Source organism: Lynx rufus, unplaced genomic scaffold (genome assembly GCF_022079265.1).
Source record: "Lynx rufus isolate CCGP_SWC_20201006 ecotype Redwood Valley unplaced genomic scaffold, mLynRuf1.p SCAF_1, whole genome shotgun sequence".
Taxonomy (NCBI): Eukaryota; Metazoa; Chordata; class Mammalia; order Carnivora; family Felidae; genus Lynx; species Lynx rufus.
The window spans coordinates 193366068-193378563 of record NW_025814823.1 but is presented as its reverse complement, the minus strand read 5'-3'; positions in this window follow the sequence as shown (position 1 = coordinate 193378563).

The window sequence follows — 12496 nt, the reverse complement described above, 5'->3', positions numbered from 1 at the left end:
GGGCCATATTGAGATGGGTGTCTTGCCCACAGTTACATGGAGATGCAGTTACCAGACCAACTGTAGCAATTGTTCACTTCTGAGATAAAGCATTCCTGACAAAGACAAGAGCTTGAGCAAAGACCTAAAGAGGGTTTAGCACGTTTTGGAAAACATGATTAATATGTAAGGTCTGGTGAGATTTGGCACGTGGGAAGGGTACCTCTGGTATAGGCAAATGCCCGCAGTCCCATGGGAGTGAAAGGTGATGACAGAAAAGCACAGGATCTCAGGAGACAGGCAAAGGGAACAGGTAAAGGTCGACTCACTACCTAAATACCACAGATCTGTCACTCTTAGGATGAAAACTTAGTTCCTACCTCCCCATGGCAAAAGGTCACTGGACTTAGAGTCCTGATACCACCACTAGCCATGTAACAATGTGATTTGGCCTCTCTGGACTTAAGAATTGGAGTTGTCGATACCTAGCTCACAAAATTAACAGGATTAAATAAAGCAACATGTAAGCAAACACTGTGCTAGCTGTAACCTGCCATAGAGTGTAAGGGGCCAATAATCATGCATCCAGAGTGTCAGCCTTGTTAGTAGCCATGACTGGTTACATTTAGACTCAACTAAAAATTCTTCCAGTTCTCTCTCAGTCACAGTTAACATGTGGCTGCATGCCATAGAAAACCAGTTGTGGTGGCTTACCCAAATAAGAGGTTTATTATTCTCAAATAACAAGTCCAGACGAAGTCGTTCCAAGGCTCAAGTCCAGCACTAAGGACTCAGGCTAGTTTTAGATTCCTCTTCACCCTTAGCATGTGGCTTTCATCCACATGGTCATAAGATGTCTTGGATTGGGTTCCCAGGAGGGCCTCAGACCAGGATTCATCTGCAAGTAGTTTATTTGGAAGGTGATCCCAAGAAGGTAGGAGAGTAGGGAAGTGAGACAGGGAAAAGAAAGCCAATCCAGGGTGCATTGAGTGGGTTACTGATTTGGGCAAGTGGTGTTAAGTCCCACTGGGGACTTCAGGGAGTTCTGTCTGCCCCCAGTGTATGTAGTTCATGCCTCAAAGCTCCCACCTGAAAGCCAAGAAGCTCAGATATGTATGCACCCGCTCCTACCTGTCATTGAGGGCTATTCCCAAGTTCACTAACTGGCACTTTCAACCTGCCACACACAGGCTGGCATGATCCTATAACCAGCAAAAGCCCTCAGTAGAGTCACAGGAGCTTTCAGGAGGCAAAGAACTTGAGCAAAGACCTAATATCCTGTTGAATATAGGAATGGTGAGTGTCAAGGGGTTATGGATGGAACACTGACAACACCTGCTACACAGGACAGCTCCTTCACCTTCAGTAACATGTCTATATTGCAGGCAGGGGGGAAGGTTAGAAGGGCAAAGGGCAAAGACACATAGCAGTGAGTCTACCTTTTTATCAAGATGACAGCTTTCCTGAAGCCTCCTCACCTGACTCCTGTTACTCAGCTGCCAGATCTGGACTACATGGCTACCTGTCATAACTGTCAGAAAACCTGGGGAGATGCATATGTGTATTTTTTTTAACTGGATACATTGCCTTAAAGGGTTCTATTACTAAGAAAGGAGGGTAAGAATGGAAGCTGTAGGCAGCTGGTAATATGCGGCAAGGTCACCTTTCCATGAATTACAGGAACAAGATGTGGTTCTGTAGTGGATAAAGTTGCAAGCCACGTTCCTTGAAGATATTCACATGCATCAACAAAGCAAGAATCAGAAGCAGTAAATCTTAGTCTAAACCTTCAAGCCATCACTTATATTGTCTCTAATACACATGGCTCAAATGGCAGGCAGACAAGTTATAAGATTCTACTGAGGCATAATTGTCTTAATCTAGTTATTCATTAACATGTTAACTGAAACTACCTGCTATTTGCAAGCGCCTCCAGGGGCCAGAGACACCACAATGATAGTGACTGGCAAGTGGTATCTTTAATCAGAGTCAGAGAACCCTCTCCAAAGAAGGCATTGGGCTGGGACCCAACTGATGAGGATCCAGACATTCAAAGGTTAGTGGAAGAGGCATTCCAGCTAAAGGAACAAGCAAGGACAAAGGTCCTAGGGAACAAGGTTGGCCTATTAGAGAAAGAGAAGAAATAGGCCGGCCTGTGTGGCTGGTGAGGTGAGAGAGAGAGAAGAAGGCAGGGGCCAGAAATATGATTAGATTTCAAAGCCTGTTTTGGCTGGTCCCAGAAATGCATTTTTTAATGAAGAAATGCTAGAAGTACCTAATTTGGAAGAGGAGATTTTACATATTTAGGGAGAAATGTTTGATCATCCAATAGCACTATTTTGTCCTGAAGTCATCTGCAGCTAAAAACAAAACAAAACAAAAACAAAAACAAACAAAAAAACGACTGTGCTAATTTTCTTTAAGGAATCAAACTCCTTCAGGGTTCCTTAAATGCCAATCATGTTCTTGAGTTTTCATGTTTTCGCTGGAACCTATTGATTAGGAAATATATATGTAAATATACATATGTCGCTCCATCTGCCTGGAAGATATGTGGCCACTGCCAGCATGCTTATTCTTCCTGACAGTTGGGAACTCTGCTTTGCCTCCTGCTCAGCCGTGCAAGAGCAGGACTCAAGTGCCCTAAGTGATGATACATCAGCCTTCGAGGGGCCTCCTTCCAATAGAAGAGCCACCCCCTGGGAAATAGTTTGTCCCTAAGCAGAAGGGAAGTTCATCAGTAGAAACTCCCTCTGTGCAGCAGTTTTGCTCTGTGAATCTCTGCTCTTTCAGAAACTGCAGGCAGACAATTGGACCAAGCCTGAGGCTACTCTACTCAAACTCCGTGACCCCTTGGGCACAAAAGGCCATGCCTCTTCAATTTTTCAACAAATGTTTGTTGCACACAAAGTAGGGACACTACCATAAACAAAATCAGAGACGATCCCTGCTCTTGGGAAGTTCAGCCCATGGGAAGACAGAAACTATTCAAATAGTTACACATAGGGTATATAATTAAAAACTGGGAAGTGTGCTAGCAAACGATTCCATGAGAGCCTAGAACTGAGAAGCCTGATCTAATCAGAGGTCAGAGAAGAATTCCCTAAAGAAGTGACACTTAAAAAAATAGGCATTGATTGAGGACTTACTATGTTCCTATCCCTGAGCAAGAAACTATGGATCTAAGTCACAGATCCCATTGAGAAGGAATTTAAAGATCAGTAGAAAGGTCAGATGTTTCTACAATAAACCACCAGAAAGAGAGTGTGTCATCAATTGCTAAATGGATTAGCACCAGGTAAGAAATGCAAAAGAGCTAAAGACGAAAAGTCAGTGGTAGTGGAGGACAGGCAGCACTTGGTGGTTGGGGTGAGATTTGGGCTAGAAGCAGAAGGGTGAAGGAGTCAAGGATGGGAAGGAAATGGATTAATATGATCGTGGAACTCAGAAATCTTTACTGATGTCCTATCATCTAAGCAGAAAACAAATCCAATTTCTTGACCCTCCGTGATCTGCTCCCAATCTGTCTCCTCTATCATTTAAGGACCCTTCCACTCCCTTAGAGATACGCTAACATATCCTTCCCTTTATATTATAGTTACTCTTTCCTTGCCAGTTTGTGAGCAACTTGAGAGATGGCATCATGTATTAGTCACCAATCTTTGTAGCCCCTATTCCCTAGGGTAACACCTTTCATGTAGGAGAGACAGTAAATGTTTAATTTAATGCAACAGGAGGGGTGAAACTCTTGTGTTATGGTGTTTGACCATGACCATTGGTCAGCTTGGGACTCAGGGATGAGGGCTTGGGAGGTGTGCCTGCCCCTTCTCCAACACTTCTTGGTGGCATCACCCACTTTCAAAGTTTTAAATGCCATCTTCACACTGGTGACTCCCAAATGGTTATTTTCAGCTCTCAATGCTCTCTTCCAGACTCATGGATCTAACACCTCCCTACTTGGCATCTCCACTTGGCCAGGCATCTCTAAAAGGCATCTCAAAATTAATATGCTCAAAACATTTTTTGATTCCCTGCCCTGATAACAAAAGAACACATCAGTTTCTACCCCCACCATCTTCTCTCAGCAAATGGCACCATCTACTCATTTGCTCAAGCCAAAAACCTGTGTCATCCTTGACTCAATTTGCCTTACTCTTCATATCCAGTAGATCAGCAAGTTCTGTTGTGTCACTTCAGAAAACATATATCCGATCCACCCACTACTTTCTACTTCCATTGACACCATCCTAATGCAAGACACTATCAACTCTGGCCTGTGCTATTTGGGGCCCCTCTGAACTCCCTGCTTCTACTCTTTTCCCCAGGCCATTCATTCTCCACACTGCAACCAGAATGAGCTTTCAAAAGCATAAATTACACCATGTCATCCTCTGCTTATATTTTACTGTGTTTCCCATCACTAGAAGAAAATTCTAGAAAAGAATCCAAACTCCTTACCATGGCCTATAGACCTGGTATGAGGTAGGTCTTTCCTATGTGTCTGGGCTGAGCACTTACTACTCTCCAACTCACTCATTACACCCCATCCATCCTGACCTCCTTGCTCAAACACACGAAGCTTGCTCCCACCTCAAACCTCTGATCCTGTTGTTCCTTCCACCTACAATGATCTTCCCCCACATGGTCCCTTCACTGGGTTCTTCTTGGTATTCAGATCTCAGCTCATTTGTCCCCATTTCAGAGAGGCCTCCCTGACCCCGTAACAGTAGGTCCACCCAGGGCTAGGGTTAGAGTTGGGGTTACATAACTCTCATTTTCATCACAGTGTTTATCATTGTTTGTCTCAGAATACCATAATCTGGGTGGATTAGACAACAGGAATTCTCACAGTTCTGGGGGCTGGGAAGTCTGCGATCAAGGTGCCAGCAGATTGGGTGTCTGGTGAGAACACACTTTCTTGTTTACAGATGGTTGCCTTCTTGCGGTGTCCTTACGAGGTGGAAAGGGGTGACAGACCTCTCTGGGGCCTCTTTTATAAGGGTACTAATTCCATTCATGACGGCTTCACTTTCACGACCTAATCATCTCCCCTAAGCTATACCTTCTAGTATGATCACGTTAGGGGGTAGGTTTTCAACACATGAATTTTGGAGGATACAAACATTCAGTCTTCAGCACTATTTGGTATTAATTTTTTTCATTTCTTTGTTTACTTGTCTATCATCTATTTCCTCCATCTAGAGTTTCCATTACATGAAAACAGGGACCTTACGTATATTCTTTCCTATCATATTTCCAGCAACTAAAACAGAGCTTGGCACCAAGTTGGCAATCACTAAATATTTGTTGCATCCTTGATAAAGATGGATGAGTGAATACTGAATGATTATGTGAAGTTAAATCATTTGGCATCTTTGACTCAACTTACCTCCTTCCCAGATATAGATTGAAGGTATTATACTACTTGTCTCTCCTAAAACACAAAGGAGGTGGTTAAGATAAATGAGAAAGCTGAAGGCCTTACCACTTATTATGAGAAAAATGTTGGAGTGTATGGGCAAGGAGCCATTTGAATGTGGCAATGACAGCCTAATGGAGAAAGAAATTCATTTGTTTTATTACCCGTGAACCTCCTGGGGACTGCGTAAGATGGGGGAAAATGAAATGTACCCATTTGTAATATAAAAATTCATAAATACAGCTTACATTAATTCAAAGTAGAGTAATACTTTGTTTATCTGGCATCAATAGGTATTTTGCTAAGTGTTTTGGTTTTTTTTTAAGATAGTTAATGCTCCCATTGTAAGAAGAGTTTTTTCAATTTGACTGTTTTAATGGAAATAGTCTTCAAATGAATTTCAGTGCCACTTTCTCCAGCAAGCACACTAAACAGAGCCTTTTTTGTCACTAACTTGGGGACATCATTATAAGCTTATATTATTATATTTGGATATAAAATAGTGATATACTCCAAAATCACAGAAATGTAGAACTATTATGCTTTCTGAGATCTCTTGTATTGCAAGGGTTTTGTCTCTTCTGTCACTGATTTAATCAACATCTAGCACCAGCAACTTGGTTACTGGGGACTATCCCCACAGGGTGATAAACAAGATGAATGTGGTCCCTGCCTTCCCAGAGCCCACAGTCTGATGGGAAGATGACGGTGATCAAGTAAGTACAAGTAGGACAGGAGTCTCAAACTCTTCCCCTGGTGCTTAGAAAGCATCCCCCCCCCAAAGATAGGGTCTTTAAGGGGATTCCTACAAAGAAGTTGCTCAGGGCAAGAGTGTTGCTGGAAGATGGGGAAACAGGTGTAGGGGCTGTGAATGGTGAGAGCCAAAGTGCATTTGAGCAGACAAAAGAACACCAGCATCGCTCCTGATAATGCTGCAGAGAGAGTCCTATGGGCCCGGTTGTAGGTCCCTCCTCCCACAGGCCCAGGCTAGGAATTCGAGTCTTCCTTCTAAAAACAAATTAAGTGTTTTTAAACCTGGTCAACATTACCCTTCAAAATATGTGTTATAAGAAAATTAAGTAACCACTAAACCCATTTGTGCTTTCACACATATTTTTGGTTCAGACGAAGTTAAAATAGCGTGGTGCCATGTTAATCCACCTTCCACAAACTATGGAATTAGCAGTTGGTGTTCAGGGTCATAGGTATAGTGCAAAAATCGAGAGGTAGATATTCAGGTTTGGAAGGTGCAAGTTTCAGAAAGGAACCTCATTGTTGGAAGCCTATTAACATATCGTTCATGTAAGAGACCAGTTGAATTCCGTTCAACGTTGTCTGAAATATCTGCTATCTACCTAAGGCCTAAGGAGAAGTTTGTGATGATGGATGAACATGCGCTGGGAATAAACGCCTGAGTCCAGGCCTGTCTCAGCCTCTACCTGTACCCTGGCCTTGGGGAATTCTGTTCCCTACTATGGACCTTAGTTTCCTCTCCTCCAGAATAAGATGATGCCCTCCATACACGGGAATGCTGAGATGCACAAAACTTAGAGGGCAGGAGGTCCAAAGGGGTCCCCACCACCTACTCACCAAGTGACCTTAAGTTACTCAACTCCTTTGGGCATCACTTTACCTATTTGTGAAAACCCTGCCTCAAGGAATGGCTGTGATGGCTAAAACGCCTGGCACACAGAAAGCAGTCAGTAAATATTAAGATCACTCTTAATAGCTTAATACCGGATGGCTCACTCATTAGCCCAATAAAACAGGAGAAAGAATTTGGGTGTGAGTGCTTCCTTCTGGAAAAAAAAAAAGAGACCTCTTATGAATTAAGAACTCATGCTACATGTTATACTTTTCTGGATCCTTTTGAGACTTAGTAACATTTTGGGAAGCATCTTGCACCATCCATCTGTCCAACATTTGTGCTCTGGAATATCTTTCCTCTAACAGCTTGGCCAACTCTGTTTCGCATGTATGCTGTGCTGCTATCCCTGGTCTATCTATTCTGAGCATGTTATTAACCTGAGCTTGTATGTAGCAGTATAAATTCTGCTAAGAGCCAACGTTGTCTTCATTTCTGAGCATCAGTGCAGAAATCTGCTTGCTTGGTTTCTTTATGCTCTCTTTGCAGACCCCGAGGGTGTTAATAACAAGTCACACACTGTCTATTTTTCTTATTATTTTCAAATAACTGCGGTTTAAATGATAAGTTTAATGCATGCATATTATTTTAAAATATGAACAGTATAGAAGCCTTTTAGTTAAAAAAAAAAAAAAGGTATCTTTTCTTTGTTTCCCACACCCTGCTTCCTGGTAATACTCCCCATATATTAGCAGTATTTTATACACCCTTCCAGAAACGTTATCCCTTCCTTCCTTCCTTTCTATCCCTTCCTCCCTTTCTATTCTACATAATTGTCTTGAGTTTACGCAAGTAAGATTATAGAGTTCTTTATCATCTTCCTTCCTATCTGTATTTTATATCATTGTGTTTATCTTACCAAAATAGAACCATGCACAAATGGAACTGTTCAGACCCTATATCTCGGACATTTTTCTGTAGCAATACCTATCGATCTGCCTCATTCTTTTAAATGACTCTGGTATTATATTAATGTAATTTACCCTTTAACCACTCCTTGTTGATGGGAATCTTAGTTTTTTCCAAGCTTTTGCTCTTATAACATATTTGTAACAAATATCTCTGGACATATATCTTTGCACACTTGAAGGACTTTATCTGTAAAATAAGTTCTCAGGAGTTTTAAAACACAGAATAGCATCCTCCTATATGTTCACGAAGCCATAAGCTTGTCACTGCTGATGCCAGACCTCCAAAAAGAGCTCCTTCCATGAAGTGGCTGTCTTATGGGACAACATAGGTACAATCAATACCTCGAAAGGTATCATTAATCTTTATTGTGAAGATAGGTAATAACATAGCAAAGTCCTTAACAAATATCTGACATAGCATGGTTACCTTAGATGGAGGCTATCAGTCATATTGCCTTTATCCTTGTGAACAACCAGTCAAGAATTTATCCCCAAGGCCTTAGGCTAAATATAACTAGACTCAATGGGTTGGTACAATATTAGTAAATTTTAGATGGCACTGTTTTTAGGATACTTGGGCCCTTATTTAAGAGGAATGTCTGGTAGAACAGGAAAGTCCTTTTTAGGTAGTAAAGGGAAACCTACAAAGCATTATGGTTCAATATTAGAAATTTTCTCTGACTAGTTCTCCAAGAAACCTTGATATTTTCAACAACAAAAATCAATCCATAGCTGATAGGTGTTATTCTGAACACTGGGAGAAAAGGAATTGCCAATTTAGAAAAAGTAGTGTTGGTTTTAAGCTTAGCAAGTCACGAGAACATGATTTGAAGGAACCCTGATCCAGGGACTCATTCATTCATTCATTCATTCATTCAACAAATCAACATTTGTACCCTATTAGGTACCAGGCAGTGTTCCAGGTTACAGAGGATGCAGTGTGAACCAAACAGACACGGGGCCTGAAATTCAGTAGCCGTGTGATCTTGGACAAACCCCTTGCCCTTCTTGGGCTTTACCTTCCACATCTTTAAAATAAACTGACTGACCTACATTATCTCACAGCTGTGCTACCAAATTCTGACCAATGGGTACTTGATTAGTTTTCTCGGGCTGCCATAACCCATTACCAGAAAAATGGTGCTTTAGCACAATAGGAGTTTATCCTCTCACAGCTCAGGAAGCTAGAAATCTGAAATCAGGGTTTCTGAAGACTCTACAGAGGGACCCTTCCTTGCCTCTTCTGGGCTTCTGTTGTTGCCAGGAATCCTTGGTGTTCCTGGACTTGTGGCTGTGTCCATCACTCCAATCTCTATCTCCATAGTCACATGGTATCCTCTCTGAGGGTCTGTCTTGTGTCTCTGTTCTCTCTTACAAGGACAACAGTCATTGGAGTAGCCCCACCACCACCCTGCCCCACCAATCCAATATGACTCATCTGTAACTTTGCCATTCTACCTGCAAAGACCCATTTCCAAATAAGGTCACATTCTAAGGTTCGGGGTGGATGTGAAGTTTGGGGGGAAACTATTCAGCAATTTCCTTTTACTTCTACCAAGGATACAGACTGTTAGAGCAATGTCCACCAGCAGATACTGAGCTGGACCGGTCATGCATCCTAAAGCGGTTGTGCAGAGGGGGGACCTCTAAGAGAAAGAGGCAGGGAAGACATCTGAGTATCAAGGCCAGTAGCAAAGGAAGGGAGCATGTTTAAAGGAATCAAAGAGACTGTGCCTTGCAGACAGTGCAACAGGATGCACACAGCCAGACTGAACACCCAGGATGTTCCAGGCAATACGCAGTTCTGTGCAACAGCAATCTTGTGTTGGGAATGACAGAGCGAAGAGCAAGATATCCAGAAGCTTTTCTTTCGGTTGTAGGCAGGGAAACTTTACAATACTGCTATCATCATGACGACTTTTAATTGATTGTGGGTTTCTTTGGGGCAGTTCTGAGTCATTTCATCTCTTCTAGTTGAGCACCAAAAATTCTGAAGCATTTGCAAGAGTGTCCCACGTGCAGGGAGCCTGACAGCTAGGTTTGCCAGGCAGGAATAAAGAGCTTGAGTTCTGGAGGTGACTCGAGGATGTCTCCCATCGCATTGGCTGTTCATTAGTTCATTTTTCAGCACTCAAGCTCTGTTGTCTAGAAATTGGAGGTAATAGCAGCACCTTCTCTAGGATTGCGGCAAGGAGGAAATGTTGTATGGGAAATAATTCATGTGTAACATTAAACACAGTGCGAGGAGCATGAAACTGTGCTTAATAAACGTTCATTGTTATTAAAATATCTATTAATTTCTCCCCATGCTAGAAGATCTTTCCTAACAAAGGTAGAAATATATTGTTATTTCTCTCATATTAAAAGGGGGGGGGCTTTCTTGACCCTGTTCTCCTCTGACACCCTCCCTTTACAGCAAAATCTTGCAAAAGACTTGCTTATCCTCTGTCTCCAATTCCTCTCTTCCCATTTTACAAACAGGCCTTCACCCTCTCCCAGCCCCTCCACTGACATTGTTCCCAGTTGCTATGACCCCCATGACCTAGATGCTGTTAAGTCCAGCAGCCAATGCTCAGTCTTCATCCTGTAGGACGGTCAGCAGCTTGTGACCATTGACCTTGCTCTCCTTCTTGAAATATTTTCTCACTGGGGTTCCTGGGTTCTCTTCCTACTTCCTTCCTTCCTACATCAGAGTCCCTCTAGGTCTTCCTCAACCTTCTCTGTTTTATCTATACTCTCCCTAAGTCTCACCTAGCTGTATGGCTTTAAACGTTTTCTATCCCTGATGGATCATAAACTTGGATGTCCAGCCCAGCCATCTCCATTTGGCTCTCAAATAGACATCTCACACTTCACACGTTCAAAATCAGGGCGCTTGGGTGGCTCAGTCGGTTAAGCATCGGACTTCCACTTAGGCCATGATATCACAGCTCATGAGTTCAAACACCGCATCTGGCTCTGTGCTGACAGCTCAGAGCCTGGAGCCTGCTTCAGAGTCTCTCTCTGCCCACGCTGACAAAGCAATGGCCTCTAAGGTCCACAGTCAGTGTTTCAAAGAGGCAGCAGCATCAGACTCCACCGGAAGGCTTGTGAGAAAACATGGACCGCTGGAACCCCCTCACAGAGCTCTTGGCTACGCACGGCTGGGTCAGGGCCCGGGAATTTGCATCTCTAATAAGCCTCCACTTGACACTGAAGCTAGGCTGGGACCCAACCCTCACCCGATCTGGCCCCACAGCCTCTCAGACAGTATTGACTGCTGCTTTTCTCTTACTCAGTCTGTTCCAGCCCACTGGCCTCCTTGTCCCTGAAATAGGCAGGGAGCCCCCTCATTCAAGGATTTGCATTCCTGCTGTTTCATCCACCGGGATGCCCCACCCCATCTCTCAAGTCCTTCTTAGATGCCACCTTATCAGTGAGGCTTTCCTGACCACCTTATTGAAAAGTGCTACCCTGCTCCCCTTCAGGATCCCTCTTCCCTGCTTAATTTTTCCATAGTTCTGAACATCCAGCATCTATATGCACATACGTGTATGTATATTTTCTGCCTCCCCAACGGATACGTTAAAGTGTAACGAGCGAAAGGATTTTGCTTGGTTCCCTGGTGTGTCCGCAGTGTCTAGAACCATGGCTGACACAGTAGGTCTCAATAAATATAATCAGAAAGACTGAAGAAAACCCAGGAAGGAAGCGAGACAAGAGTGCCTGCAGTTCTGTTGATGGACACGAGAGGCCGCTGTTGGGTTGCAGGAGGGACAGGAAGGCCAGCAGCTGCCCCTCCTCCCACAGCCCGCCCTTCTAATAACAGAGTCCTGAGTGGGAGACAGCAGACAGGCACCTGGGTGGCCAAGCAGGCCCAGCTGAGACATGGAAACATTATTATCTCCTAAACCCGCGTGCCCAACACCAAGGCAGGCCGCTCCTGGAGATCAGCTGCAACCAGTCCCCAGTAAGCTTTTGGAAGGGAAAACATCAGGGTGTGCGCATTTCCACAAGCCCCCAGTGGGGGTTGATAGTCACCAGCTCCTGGGGAAGGGCTGAGGGAGGGGCTTTAGTCTGGTCCGGGTAGACACAGCCCAGGGTGGGAATTAGATCGAGTGGGGTAGTCACTCCAAGTTCAAGCCCAGACACCAAATTTCCAAGAATTCCAGAGGGGTTAAGTGAGGAGCCTAGCTTGAATACATCCCTTTCTTTTCTAAATCTGGGATGTTCCAGGGCCCCCTCTTTCCCCATTCCTCATTAATGTAGCCATCTATCTTTCCACGTGCACCTACAGACACCTGAAGGCTCCAAGAGAATCCATTTTCATTCTCTACGACTCAGTAGATTAAAGCTCTGGGTTTGGGAATTAAAAACAAACCAATCCAAAAAAAAGGCCTCTTGTCCCACCTCTAGCTGTGTGACTCATCTTACCTGCCAAGAGTGGTCAGCATGTCTGTGTTCCCTACCTTGAGGGTGGATTGTGCTGATGAAATCCTGTGAAAGCTCCTTGTAAACCATCCGCATGTCAGGTCGGGTTTTCTGACGCTGATGGGACTGACT